General features: G+C 43.1%; 1 protein-coding gene across 1 annotated transcript in view; it reads left to right on the top strand.

Moving 5' to 3' along the window:
• Positions 1 to 15,366, top strand: part of LOC128660493 (uncharacterized) — a 300,304-nt gene that overhangs the window by 145,212 nt on the left and 139,726 nt on the right. The gene's annotated exons all lie outside the window — the stretch shown is intronic.

Here is a 15,366-nt window from a genome sequence, read left to right as displayed (position 1 = left end):
TATGTGCTAGCTACTGGATGTTGCTAGGAAATTCCCATGCCTCATCCAGCTTAACCATTCTATCCTATCTTTTCTGGCAAACGTTGTTGGTTACACTGATTTTGCCTGTACTACAGGACTATGAAAACTGAAGAAAATGGGTCCTATTTATTGTACAAGTTCCTCTCTCATGGCAATTTCACTAATAGTGAATGATTCATAAAATCAGTTTGCCATAGATTTGGAATGTGATCTTTATAATTAAGGGGTTACCAAACTCCGTCAAAAGCATAAACTTTAGGCAATCCTGTGTCGGACAAGAGACTTCACGATAGAGGTTTATCTCAGGCGGTTATTGGAGCTATGCAGCGGCACAGTGTCCTCCAACTGGACTTACCATGCAGACCCAGCGGTAGGGGAGCATGAATTCCCAGTATGAAGGTAAACGGAGGCACCCGCTTCCATAGCGCTATAGACTAAGCGATTGGCCTACGCAGAAGACCTGCCGCAGTGTGCGTGCTATAGATTCCCGCCGCAGGCACTTTTCGTGCAACAGACTTTGGCAGCGCAGGGTCTCGACCTGCTACGGTGGTCACCTCAGACAGAGCATTCAAGTAAAAGTAGGTTTTGGGGTAGATATTTGGGAAACATAGCTGTGGGTCCACAGTAGCTTACTCCCTTTAAGCGCATCATCACATTTGTCATGGAGGACACTCTATGCTAGAATCCAGCCAGGAGGAGACTAGCTCTACTCAGTTATTTGATCCTAGTAAATGTTTGCTATGCAGGTTTCATACGGTTTCCTGCTCAGTTATGCAGTTAATTCAGTCTCATTTATGGTGCCCTGGTTTTCAAACGTCCGCGGTATCCCCACAAGGTCAATATACCCCAGGACGTTCTGTGGACTTGCAGACCTCCGTGTACCCAAACATTCCTGTCCTACAGTTGCACACAGCAACTCTTAAATCTGCACATGCAGTTCTCTGCGACCCTACTGTACAAGCTCCAACCAGAGTTGGCCTTTTTCCCCATGATTTTGCAGCCCAGTTACAATATGCGTTTTCTGCTTCCCTGGGTGCTATGCCAGTTGCAGGGAAAAGAAAGAGGAAGGTTAATAAAAAAAATTGTTCATCTGAATCTAGAACTAGCAGTTGGGCTGCAGTTGCAGAGATCAATACACAACCTTCTAATCTGAACAATTATTTGGTTAGCTCTGAGGGAGAGCTTTCATCATCTGACTCCACTCTAAAAATTCAGAAGGGGATTCTGAGGAGATTACATTTCAAATTCAGCACTTAAGATACTTGCTTAAAGGGACACTGAACCCAATTTTTTTCTTTTGTGATTCAGATAGAGCATGACATTTTAAGCAACTTTCTAAATTACTCCTATTAAATTTTCTTTATTGTCTTGGTATGAATGAATGTAATCCATTTAGTTTAGATGCCAGCCCATGTTTGGTGAACAACCTGGGTTGTCCTTGTTGATTATTTGATAAATTCATCCACCAATAAAAAAGTGCTGGCCAGAGTCCTGAACCTAGAAAAAAAAGCTTAGATGCCTTATTTTTCAAATAAAGAATGAAGAAAAATTGATAATAGTAGTAAATTATAAAGTTGCTTAAAATTGCATGCTCTATCTGAATCGCGAAAGAAAAAATTTGGGTTCAGTATCCCTTTAAGGAAGTTTTAAGCACTCTGAGAGTAACTGAATCTTAGGTAATCAATGAGCAGTGTGCGTGCCACTCTATACAACTGTCAAATAAGCTATATATAATTAAACATGATTTAAAAAATAAGATTTATATATATATATATATATATATATATATTTATAAAGGCCAACAGATTCCGCAGCACTATAGATATATACATATAAAACCTATTTGTTTATTTGAGTCTTACTACACAAGGATCATTGTTGAATTGTTAACTAAACTAGTTAAAATGTCCAGTTCATCCACAGTGTTTAGAAATAAAGTGTCACAATTGTAGAAACCAAACATCCTGAATGTAATCCATTTAGTAATTTTTCACTGATATGATGTGCAATAATTCGCTTTGATCGATCATTAATCTTAAATGGTTCATTAAGTGAGTACTCACAATTTATTTTTAAAGATACGATGAGTCCACGGGTTTCATCCTTGTGGGATATCGCCTCCTGGTCAGCAGGAGGAGGCAAAGAGCACCACAGCAGAGCTGTATATATAGCTCCTCCCTTCCCTCCCACCCCAGTCATTCTCTTTGCCTGTGTTACTGATAGGAAGAGGTAAAGTGAGGTGTTAGTTTAGATTCTTCAATCAAGAGTTTATTATTTTTAAATGGTACCAGTGTGTGCTATTTTTCTCAGGGCTAGAGCTACATGCTTTTCAGCAATGGAGACTGGGGAGATTTTCATTCTTTCTGCGACTCCCATACTATTTCCTGCCCTGCTGATGGTCTTAGCAGATATTATCTAAGACCCTGTTTGTTCCCCCAGATCTGCTGGAGGTGATGAAAAGAACATCATCGTGTGGGACAAGTTCATGCTGCGCTTAGCATTAAGGTATGTACAGTCATTTTGCTTCTGTGAGAGACTGAGTAACTCAGAACAGACTGGCATTTATTCCCTATACCGGGAAAGGGTTATCAGTTTGCCTAGGGATAAATTGTGTGCATGGGTCTACCCTTTTTATTCAATAAGCTGAATGTACTATAAGTGGCAGAAGTTTTAGCCAAGGCCTAATTAGTATTAGCCGGTGGAAACACAGATTGTGGGCTTGACGCTAGGAGATTGTGGCTGATCCAGGTGTCCTAACCTTAACTGTTAATAAGCTAATGGCAGGACAGGGTTGTGTTTTTTGCTTGAGGGAGCACATTGGTGGTCACGGTACACTTGTGTGGGGAGAGGTATTTTGATTACCGACATGTTAATCCCATGCGGTCTCTACTTTCCGGAGTTAGTTTCCGCCCACGATGGATGGGGCTTAGCGTTTCACGCGCTTGGCCGTGCAGTTGGTTTCCGGATACTTGCGATTGCGGCAGCATGTCTAGAGGCTCCGGTGTGGCCTAAGTCAGCTTGTGTTTGTAATCTTACAAGCAGTCTTAGATGTGCCGTTCACGGAGTACTATTGAGTGATCGTGGGGACAGGTAGGCACCGCAGCAGGGCTGTGGCGAGGTGCAAGTGCTAAATTTTGTTCCTAATAAAGCATAACGTCTTAGAGTGTACACTTTTAGGGGTGATCTACTGAAAGTCCTATAGTGATTCCCTGTTGCGGTTTATTGTGGAGCAGTAAAAACTATACAGTTTTAACTTTTAAAGACACAGTACACTCGTTTTTCAGCAAATTTTCTCAAAGTTCTTGCTTTTTATTTTTTAATTACAGTACCACGACCAATATTGCTATTTCTTGTTTTTGTCATGGCTGACCTTCAGGAAAGTACATGTTTTATGTGTTTAGATGCCAATGTGGAACCCCCTATTTGTTTTTTTGCCTCATGTACTGAGAGGGATTTACAGTTTAAAGAACAAATTTTCTTTAATGCAAGTATATCTAAGTATGTTTCTCAGACTAATGAGACTCTGGGTATGCCACAACTTTCTCCCCAAGCGTCACAGCCTTTAACGCCCGCTCAGACGACACTGTGTTCAACTGCGTCCGCTTCATTCACCCTGCAGGATATGGCTGCAGTTATGTCATCAACTCTTTCAGAAGTTTTATCTAAGTTGCCAGCTTTACAAGGCAAATGCAGTAGGACAGAGGCCCTTGTGGTCCCTGTGACTTTCTGATACTTTGATGGCGATCTCCGATGTACCCTCCCAGGGCTCTGAATTGGGGGGTAGGGAGGCCCTGTCTGAGGGGGAACTGTCTGACTCAGGAAGTGCATTGCCCCTGACAGATTCGGACGTCATGTCCTTCAGATTTAAGCTTGAACACCTCCGCCTTTTGCTACGAGAGGTTTTGGTGACTCTGGACGACTGACTCTATTGTGGTCCCACCAGAGAAATTGAGTAAGATGGACAGATACTTAGAGGTTCCTTCTTATTCAGATGTTCCGGTTCCTAAGAGAATTTCGGAAATTATTGCAAGGGAATGGGAGAGACCGGGTATCCTGTTCTCCCCTTCCCCTATTATCAAGAAAATGTATCCTATAGCTGACAACGTTTGGGATTCTTGGCAGACGGTCCCTAAGGTGGAGGGAGCTATCTCTACCCTGGCTAAGCGTACAGCTATCCCTATCGAGGACAGTTGTGCTTTAAAAGACCCCATGGATAAGAAGTTGGAGGGTCTTCTCAAAAAACTCTGTTCATCAAGGGTTCTTATTGCAACCGGCGGCCTGCATTGTAACAGTCACAACTGCGGCTGCTTTTTGGTTTGACGCTCTAGAAGAGTCTCTTAAGACTAAGACTTATTTGGAGGAAATACAGGATAGAATTAAGGCCCTTTAAGCTGGCTAATTCTTTCATTACGGATGCTTCCTTTCAGATCACCAAACTGGCGGTTAAGAGTTCGGGATTCTCCATCTTAGCACGAAGAGCCTTATGGTTAAAATCTTGGTCTGCGGATGTGTCCTCTAAAACCAAACTTTTGGCTATTCCTTTCAAGGGAAAGACCCTATTCGGGTCATTTCTGACATTACGGGAGGTAAGGGTCACCTCCTCCCTCAAGATAAAACATCTAAGCATAGGGGACGACAGAGAAATTTTCATTCCTTTCAAAATTTCAAGGGAGTCTCCTCTTCCACTAAACAGGATGGGAATTATTCACAAGCCAAGCCCACCTGAAGACCCAACCAGGCTTGGAACAAGGGTAAACAACCCAAGAAGCCTACTGCTGCTGCTACCAAAACAGCATGAAGGGGCGGCCCCCGATCCGGGACCGGATCTAGTAGGGGGCAGACTTTCTCTCTTTGTCCAGGCTTGGATAAGAGACGTTCAGGATCCCTGGACACTAGAAATCGTGTCTCAAGGGTATCAGTTGGAGTTCAAAAATTCCTTCCCCAGAGGAAGGTTTCTTCTTTCACTATTGTCTGTAGACCAGATAAAGAGAGGCGTTCTTACGTTGTGTAAAAGACCTCTCCTCCATGGGAGTAATTTGTCCCGTTCGAATAGAGGGGCAGGGGTTTTACTCAAATCTTTTTGTTGTTCCCAAAAAAGAGGGAACGTTCCGACCCATCTTAGATCTCAAGAGTCTAAACAAGTTTCTCAGAGTTCCATCCTTCAAGATGGAGACTATTCGGACAATTCTTCCATTGATCCAGGAGGGTCAATATATGACTACCGTGGTTTTCAAGGATGCATACTGTCATATTCCTATCCACAGAGATCATCACCAGTTCCTGAGGTTTGCCTTTCTGGACAAACATTTTTAGTTTGTGGCCCTTCCTTTTGGTCTGGCCACGGCACCCAGAATCTTCACAAAGGTTCTATGGTCTCTGCTAGTGGTTCTCAGGCCGCGGGGCATTGCAGTGGCGCCTTATCCTGACTATATTCTGTTGCAGGCGTCTTATCAGCTTACAGTCTCATACCGACATTGTTATGTCCTTTCTGAGGACTCACAGGTGGAAGGTGAATCTAGAAAAGAGTTCTCTAATTCCACAGACAAGGGTTCCTTTCCTGGGAACTCTAATCGACTCTCTATCCATGAAAATCTTTCTGACAGAATTCAGAAAGTTAAAAATGTTGAATACATGTCGAACGCTTCAGTCCAATTCTCGGCCGTCAGTGGCTCAGTGCATGGAAGAAATTGGATTGATGGAAGCAGCAATGGACATCATTCCGTTGGCTCACTTTCATCTCAGACCTCTACAACTGAGCATGCTCAGACAATGGAATGGAGATTATGCAAATTTGTCTCCTCAAATAGATCTCGATCAGGAGGCAAGAGACTCTCTTCTTTGGTGGTTGTCGTTGGATCATCTGTCCCAAGGGACGTGCTTCCGCAAACCCTCTTGGGTGATAGTGACAACGGACGCCAGCCTGCTAGGATGGGGTGCAGTCTGGAACTCCCTGAAGGCTCAGGGTGTGTGGACTCGGTCGGAGTCTCTACTTCCAATCAATATTCTGGAGTTAAAGGGACACTGTACCCAATTTTTTTCTTTTGTAATTCAGAAAGAGCATGCAATTTTAAGCAACTTTCTAATTTACTCCTATTATCAATTTTTCTTTGTTCTCTTGCTATCATTATTTGAAAAAGAAGGCATCTAAGCTTTTTTTTTTGTTTCAGTATTCTGGACAGCACTTTTTTTAGCAAGGACAACCCAGGTTGTTCACAAAAATTGGCTCGCATCTAAACTTACATTCTTGCATTTCAAATAAAGCTACCAAGAGAATGAAGAAAATTTGATAATAGGAGTAAATTAGAAAGTTGCTTAAAATTTCATGCTCAATCTGAATCACGAAAGAAAATTTTGGGTACAGTATCCCTTTAAGAGCGATATTCAATGCGCTTCAGGCTTGGCCTCAGTTATCTTCGGCCAAATTCATCAGATTCCAGTTGGACAACATCACGACTGTGGCTTACATAAATCATCAGGGAGGAACGAGGAGTTCCTTGGAGATGACAGAAGTATCCAAGATAATTCAGTGGGCGGAAACTCACTTTAGTTATCTGTCAGCAATCTACATCCCAGGAGTGGACAACTGGGAGGCGGATTTCTTGAGCAGACAGTCGTTTCATCCGGGAGAATGGGAATTCCATCTGGAGGTATTTGTCAGCCTGATTCTCAGGTGGGGCAGGCCGGAGCTGGATCTTATGGCGTCTCGTCAGAATGCCAAACTTTCGAGATACGGATCCAGGTCCAGGGATCCTCAGGCCGAACTGATAGATGCCTTGGTAGTGCCTTGGTCGTTCAACCTAGCTTATGTGTTCCCGCCGTTTGCTCTCCTTCCCCGGGTGATTGCTCGAGTCAAACAGGAGAGGGCTTTGGTGATCCTCATCGCTCCTGCGTGGCCTCGCAGGAATTGGTATGCCGATCTGATGGACATGTCCTCTCTGCCACCGTGGAAGCTTCCATTGAGGCAGGACCTTCTCGTTCAGGGACCCTTCCATCATCCGAATCTAATTTCTCTTGAAAGATGTATAGAGTCCACGGATTCATCCAATACTTGTGGGATATTCTCCTTCCCAACAGGAAGTGGCAAAGAGAGCACCCACAGCAGATCTGTCTATATAGTTCCTCCCCTAACTCCACCCCCCAGTCATTCTCTTTGCCGGCTCTAAGCAATAAGGAAGGGTAAAGTGATTGTGCTGACAAAATATTAGTTTTATTTCCTTCAAGCAAGAGTTTATTTTAAAAGGTACCGGTGTGTACTATTTACTCTCAAGCAGAAAAGAGATGAAGATTTCTGCATGGAGGATGATGATCTTAGCATTTGTAACTAAGATCCATTGCTGTTCCCACAGAGGCTGAGGAGTACAGGAAACTTCAGTTGAGGAACGGTTTTGCAGGCTATGCTGCACTGAGGTATGTTCAGTCATTTTTTTTCTAGAAAGACTGTGATATTTCAAGAAAAGGGCTGACATTATCCCCATGAGGGGAAGGGTAAGCTGTAATCAAACACTTATGGTAGTATTACAAGCTTGCATAAGGGCTAAGTTACTCTGCTGGTTGACACTTATATAATAGAGCAAACGTTTTTTGAGAAATTTGGTAAAACTTTTTTGGGACTTTTTATTTAGAGGGTTCATTTGGCTTTTTTTGAGATTTACATCCCACATGGCTGTTTTTAACACTTGAGGTGTCACTTTATGGCCAAACAGACATCGTGTAAGAGGTGGGTGGGGCCTAATTTTGCACCTTACATGCGCAGTTGTTGTTCATTCTGGACAGCAAGCTGCAACACAGGAGGGTCCTGAAGCGGTTTTGGGGCCAAAACAAAGCTTTATTCCCTCAAATTCAACCCCTAAGGGCAGGTAGGCGCCACAGCAGAGCTGTGGCAAGGTGCTGACTGTATATTTTCCGTTTTTTTTAGTTGTCAATCCGGTTAATTTCATTTTTTACTAGTGGTGCAACCTTACTAAGGCTTACTACATATACTGTAACAAATTTGAAGGATTTGTTGCATTTTTAAGCAGTTTTGCAGAACGTGTACATGTTTTTTTTTTTTTTTTTTTTTTTTTTTTTTTCCCTCTTAAAGCCACAGTACCGTTTTTTGAAATAGTTGTTTTACATTGAATAAAGTGTTTTCCAAGCTTGCTTGTCTCATTACTAGCCTGTTAAACATGTCTGACATTAAGGAAACTTCTTGTTCAATATGTTTAGAAGCCATTGTGGAACCCCCTCTTAGAATGTGTCCCACTTGTACTGATAGGTCTATAAATTTTAAAGAGCATATTGTAGCACTTAAAAATGTAGCGCTAGAGGATTCTCAGACAGAAAGAAATGAGGTTATGCCATCTAGTTCTCCTCAAGTGTCACAACCAGTAACGCCCGCACAAGCGACTCCAAGTACCTCTAGTGCGTCCAATTCATTTACCTTACAAGACATGGCAGCAAGTATGAATTCTACCTCGCAGAGGTTTTATCTAAACTGCCTGGGTTGCAAGGGAAGCGTGATAGCTCTGGGTTAAGAACAAATGCTGAGCTTTCTGACGCTTTAGTAGCCGTATCTGATATTACCTCACAATGTTCTGAGGTAGGGATGAGGGATTTGCTATCTGAGGGTGAGATTTCTGATTCAGGAAAGACGCTCCCTCAGACAGCCTCTGATAGGACGGCCTTTAAATTCAAGCTAGAACACCTCTGTTTGTTGCTCAGGGAGGTATTGGCGACTCTGGATGATTGTGACCCTATTGTGGTTCCAGAGAAGTTGTGTAAAATGGACAAATAATTAGAGGTTCCTGTTTACACTGATGTTTTTCCGGTCCCTAAGAGGATTGTGAATATTGTTTCTAAGGAGTGGGATAGACCAGGTATTCCGTTCGCTCCCCCTCCTACTTTTAAGAAAATATTGCCCATATCTGACACCACGTGGGACTTGTGGCAGACGGTCCCTAAGGTGGAGCGAGCTATTTCTACTCTGGCTAAGCGTACAACTATACCTATCAAAGACAGTTGTGCTTTCAAAGATCCTATGGATAAAAAATTAGTCTCCTAAAGAAAATTTTTGTTCAAGGTTTTCTTCTCCAACCTATTGCATGCATTGTTCCTGTAACTACTGCAGCTGCTTTTTGGTTCGAGGCTCTCAGGGCGGAGACCCTATTAGATGATATTCTGGATAGAATTAAGGCTCTTAAGCTGGCTAATTCTTTCATTACAGATGCCGATTTTCAATTGGCTAAATTAGCAGCAAAAAAAATCAGGTTTTACCATTTTAGCGGGTAGAGCGTTATGGCTTAAGTCCTGGTCAGCTGTTGTCATCAAAATCAAAGCTTTTGACTATCCCTTTCAAAGGTAAGACCCTATTCGGGCCTGAACTGAAGGAAATAATTTCAGACATCACTGGAGGGAAGGCCCAATCTTCTGATTCAAGGTCCATTCAAGCATCCAAACCTACTTTCTCTGTGTCTGACTGACTGCTTGGAGATTGAACGCTTGATTTTAGCAAAGCGTGGTTTCTCTGAATCGGAAAGCTTGTCACCAGAAAAATCTATCATAAGATATGGCGTAAATATCTTTACTGGTGTGATTCCAAGGGTTAGTCATGGAGTAAGATCAGGATTCCTAGGCTATTTTTTCTCTAAGAAGGATTGGAGAGGGGATTATCAGCTAGTTCCTTAAAGGGACAAGTATCTGCTTTGTTTATCCTTTTACACAAGCGTCTGGCGGATGTTCCAGTCGTTCAGGCGTTTTGTCAGGCTTTAGTTAAAATCAAGCCTGTGTTTATACCTGTTCCGCCATGGAGTTTAAATTTGGTTCTTAAAGTTCTTCAAGGGGTTCCGTTTGAACCTATGCATTCCATAGTTATTAAGCTCTTATCTTGGAAAGTTCTGTTTTTAGTAGTTATTTCTTTGGCTTGAAGAGTTTCTGAGTTATCTGCTTTACAGTGTGACTCCCCTTATCTTGTTTTCCATGCGGATAAGGTGGTTTTGCGTACCAAACCTGGGTTTCTTCCTAGGGTTGTTTCTAATAGGAATATCAATCAGGAAATTGTTGCTCCTTCTGTGTCCTAATCCTCCCAAGAAGGAACGTCTGTTGCACAACCTAGATGTGGTTCGTGCTTTAAAGTTCTACTTACAAGCGACTAAAGATTTCCGTCAAACATCTTCATTGTTGTCTATTCTGGAAAGCGGAGAGGTCAAAAGGCTACGGCAACCTCTTTCTTTTTGGCTGAAAAACATAATCCGGTTGGCTTATGATACTGCTGGCCAGCAGCCTCCTGAAAGGATTACTGCTTACTCTGCTAGAGCGGTGGCTTCCACATGGGCTTTTAAAAATGAGGCTTCTGTTGAACAGATTTGTAAGGCGGCGACTTGGTCTTCGCTTCATACTTTTTCCAAATTTGATACTTTTGCTTCTTCGGAGGCTATTTTTGGGAGACAGATTCTACAAGCAGTGGAGCCTTCCGTTTAGGTACCTGTCTTGTCCCTCCCTTCATCAGTGTCCTAAAGCTTTGGTATTGGTATTCCACAAGTATTGGATGAATCCGTGGACTCGATACATCTTGCAAGAGAAAACAAAATTTATGCTTACCTGATAAATTTCTCTTGCAATGTATCGAGTCCACGGCCCGCCCTGTCTATTTAAGACAGGTAGTATTTTTTATTATAAAACTTCTGCACCCTATAGTTTCTCCTTTTTCTTCCTAGCCTTCGGTCGAATGACTGGGGGGTGGAGTTAGGGGAGGAGTTATATTGACAACTCTGCTGTGTGTGCTCTCTTTGCCACTTCCTGTTGGGAAGGAGAATATCCCACAAGTATTGGATGAATCTGTAGACTCGATACATCGCAAGAGAAATTTATCAGGTAAGCATAAATTTTGTTTTCTCTGCAGCTGACTGCTTGGAGATTGAACGCTTGATTTTATCTAAGCGAGGGTTCTCTGATTAGGTCATTGATACCTTGATTCAGGCACGTAAGCCTGTTACTAGAAAAATGTACCATAAGATATGGCGTAAATATCTATTGGTGTGAATCCAAAGGCTACTCATGGAGTAGGGTTAGGATTCCTAGGATTTTATCTTTCTCTTAAGTGTGTTCAGTCCACGGGTCATCCATTACTTATGGGATATATTCTCCTTCCCAACAGGAAGTTGCAAGAGGATCACCCAAGCAGAGCTGCTATATAGCTCCTCCCCTCACATGTCATATCCAGTCATTCTCTTGCAACCCTCAACAAAGAAGGTCGCGAGAGGAGTTGGAGTTTTTTACTTAATTATTCTTCAATCAAAAGTTTATTTTAAATGGCACCGGAGTGTGCTGTTTTTTCTATCTCAGGCAGTATTTGGAAGAAGAATCTGCCTGCGTTTTCTATGATCTTAGCAGACGTAACTAAGATCCACTGGCTGTTCTCGACATTCTGAGGAGTGGGGTAACTTCAGAAAATGGGAATAGCATGCGGGGTCCCCCGCAAATGAGGTATGTGCAGTACAATATTTTCTGGGAATGGAATTGACTAAGAAAACACTGCGGTTACCCATATGATGTAAGTACAGCCTTAAATGCAGTAGTAGCGACTGGTATCAGGCTGATAAATGTATGCACAGTTGAGTTATTTTCTAGGGACTAGAATTTGACTGAGAAAATACTGTTAATACTGAAATAATGCTTAAGCCTTATCTGCAGTAGAAGCGACTGGTAGCAGGCTTAGTGATAACTTTGCATGACATTGAAAAAGTTTGTTTTTAAAACGTTTACTGGCATGTTATTCGTTTTGTGAGGTACTTTGGTGATAAATCATTTTGGGCATGATTTTTTTCCACATGGCTAACGTATTTTTCTGCATAGAAACAGTTATATCAGGTCTCCCACTGTTGTAATTTGAGTGGGAGGGGCCTTTTTTTAGCGCCTTGTTGCGCAGTTAAAATTCTAGCACAGTCTTCCTGCTTCTTCCTCCTTGATCCAGGACGTCTCTAGAGAGCTCAGGGGTCTTCAAAATTCGTTTTTGAGGGAGGTAATCAGTCACAGCAGACCTGTGACAGTGTGTTTGACTGTGATAAAAGCGTTAAATCTTAATTTGATTATCCGTTTTTGGGTATTGAGGGGTTAATCATCCTTTTGCTAATGGGTGCAATCCTCTGCTAATTAATACATTTACTGTTAAAAATTGTTGGCTATAACTGAATTAGTTCATTGTTATTCAACTGTGTTTTTGAAAAGCGCTGCAGCGTTTTTTATATTGCTTGTAAACTTATTGAAAGTAATTTCCAAGCTTGCTAGCTTCATTGCTAGTCTGTTTAAACATGTCTGATACAGAGGAATCTGTTTGTTCATTATGTTTAAAAGCCGATGTGGAGCCCAATAGAAATAGGTGTACCAATTGTATTGATATTACTTTAAATAAGTCAATCTTTACCGATAAAGAAATTATCACCAGACAACTAGGGGGAAGTTATGCCGTCTAACTCTCCTCACATGTCAGTACCTTCGCCTCCCGCTCAGGAGGTGCGTGAGATTGTGGCGCCAAGTACATCAAGACCCTTAGAAATCACTTTACATGATATGGCTAATGTTATGAAAGAAGTATTATCTAATCTGCCCGAGTTAAGAGGCAAGCGCGATAGCTCTGGGTTAAGGACAGAGCGCGCCGATGACACGAGAGCCATGTCTGATACTGCGTCACAATTTGCAGAACATGAGGACGGAGAGCTTCATTCTGTGGGTGACGGTTCTGATTCGGGGAGACCGGATTCAGAAATTTAAAATTTTAAATTTAAGCTTGAGAACCTACGCGTGTTGCTAGGGGAGGTGTTAGCGGCTCTGAATGATTGTGACACGGTGGCAATCCCAGAGAAATTATGTAGGCTGGATAAATACTATGCGGTACCGGTGTGTACTGGTGTTTTTCCTATACCGAAAAGGCTTACAGAGATTATTAGCAAGGAGTGGGATAGACCTGGTGTGCCCTTTTCCCCTCCTCCGATATTTAGAAAAATGTTCCCTATAAACGCCGCCACACGAGACTTATGGCAGACGGTCCCTAAGGTGGAGGGAGCAGTTTCTACTTTAGCCAAACGTACCACTATCCCGGTGGAGGATAGTTGTGCTTTCTCAGATCCAATGGATAAAAAATTAGAGGGTTACCTTAAGAAAATGTTTGTTCAACAAGGTTTTATATTACAGCCTCTTGCATGCATTGTGCCTGTCACTGCTGCAGCGGTATTCTGGTTTGAGTCTCTGGAAGAGGCGATTCGCACAGCACCATTGGATAAGACTTTGAGCAAGCTTAGAACGCTTAAGCTAGCTAATGCGTTTGTTTCGGATGCCGTAGTACATTTAACCAAACTTACGGCTAAGAATTCCGGATTCGCCATACAGGCGCGCAGAGCGCTATGGCTTAAATCCTGGTCAGCAGATGTAACTTCTAAATCTAAACTACTGAATATTCCTTTCAAAGGGCAGACCTTATTCGGGCCCGGCTTGAAGGAAATTATTGCTGACATTACTGGAGGTAAGGGCCACACCCTTCCTCAGGACAGGGCCAAATCAAAGGCCAAACAGTCTAATTTTCGTGCCTTTCGTAATTTCAAGGCAGGAGCAGCATCAACTTCCTCCGCTCCAAAACAGGAAGGAACTACTGCTCGTTACAGACAAGGTTGGAAAGGCAACCAGTCATGGAATAAGGGCAAACAGGCCAGAAAGCCTACTTCCGCCCCTAAGACAGCATGAAGACAGGGCCCCCTTTCCGGAGACGGATCTAGTGGGGGGCTGACTTTCTCTCTTCGCCCAGGCTTGGGCAAGAGATGTACAGGATCCCTGGACGTTGGAGATTATATCTCAGGGATACCTTCTGGACTTCAAAACTTCTCCTCCACAAGGGAGGTTTCATCTGTCAAGATTATCAACAAACCTAATAAAGAAAGAGAGTCATTTCTACAATGTGTACAAGACCTCTTAGTGATGGGAGTGATCCACCCAGTTCCGCGAACGGAACAAGGGCAAGGGTTTTACTCAAATCTGTTTGTGGTTCCCAAAAAAGAGGGAACCTTCAGACCAATCTTAGACTTAAAAATTTTAAACAAATTCCTAAGGGTTCTATCGTTCAAGATGGAAACCATTCGGACCATCCTACCCATGATCCAAGAGGGTCAGTATATGACCACAGTGGACTTAAAGGATGCCTACCTTCACATACCGATTCACAAAGATCATTATCGGTACCTAAGGTTTGCCTTTCTAGACAGGCATTACCAGTTTGTAGCTCTTCCCTTCGGGTTAGCTACGGCTCCGAGAATTTTTACAAAGGTTCTTGGTTCGCTTCTGGCGGTACTAAGACCGCGAGGCATAGCGGTGGCTCCGTACCTAGACGACATTCTGATACAAGCGTCAAGTTTTCAAAATGCAAAGTCTCATACAGAGATAGTTCTAGCATTTCTGAGGTCGCATGGGTGGAAAGTGAACATGGAAAAGAGTTCCCTGTTTCCACTCACAAGGGTCCCTTTCCTAGGGACTCTTATAGATTCTGTAGATGATTTACCTGACGGAGTCCAGGTTATCAAAAATTCTAAATGCTTGCCGTGTCCTTCATTCCATTCCAAGCCCATCAGTAGTTCAGTGCATGGAAGTAATCGGCTTAATGGTCGCGGCAATGGACATAGTGCCATTTGCGCGCCTGCATCTCAGACCGCTGCAATTATGCAGTCAGTGGAATGGGGATTACTCAGATCTGTCCCCTTTACTGTATCTGGACCAGGAGACAAGGGATTCTCTTCTCTGGTGGTTGTCTCTGGTTCATCTGACCAAAGGAATGACCTTTCGCAGACCAGATTGGACGATTGTAACAACAGATGCCAGCCTACTAGGCTGGGGCGAAGTCTGGAAATCCCTAAAGGCTCAGGGATCGTGGACTCAGGAGGAGAAACTCCTTCCAATAAACATTCTGCAATTAAGAGCAATATTCAATGCTCTCCTAGCTTGGCCTCAGTTAGCAACACTGAGGTTCATCAGGTTTCAGTCTGACAACATCACGACTGTAGCTTACATCAATCATCAAGGAGGAACCAGGAGTTCCCTAGCGATGTTAGAAGTCTCAAAGATAATTCGCTGGGCAGAGTCTCACTCTTGCCACCTGTCAGCGATCTACATCCCAGGCGTGGAGAACTGGGAGGCGGACTTTCTAAGTCGCCAGACTTTTCATCCGTGGGAGTGGGAACTTCATCCGGAGATATTTGCTCAACTAATTCTTCGTTGGGGCAAACCGGAACTGGATTTCATGGCATCTCGCCAGAATGCCAAGCTTCCGTGCTACGGATCCAGGTCCAGGGACCCGGGAGCGGTGCTGATAGATGCACTAGCAGCCCCTTG

Source organism: Bombina bombina, chromosome 5 (assembly GCF_027579735.1).
Source record: "Bombina bombina isolate aBomBom1 chromosome 5, aBomBom1.pri, whole genome shotgun sequence".
In the NCBI taxonomy this organism is placed as follows: Eukaryota; Metazoa; Chordata; class Amphibia; order Anura; family Bombinatoridae; genus Bombina; species Bombina bombina.
The sequence above is the reverse complement of the archived record's forward strand: the minus strand, read 5'-3'. Positions and strand labels throughout refer to the sequence as shown.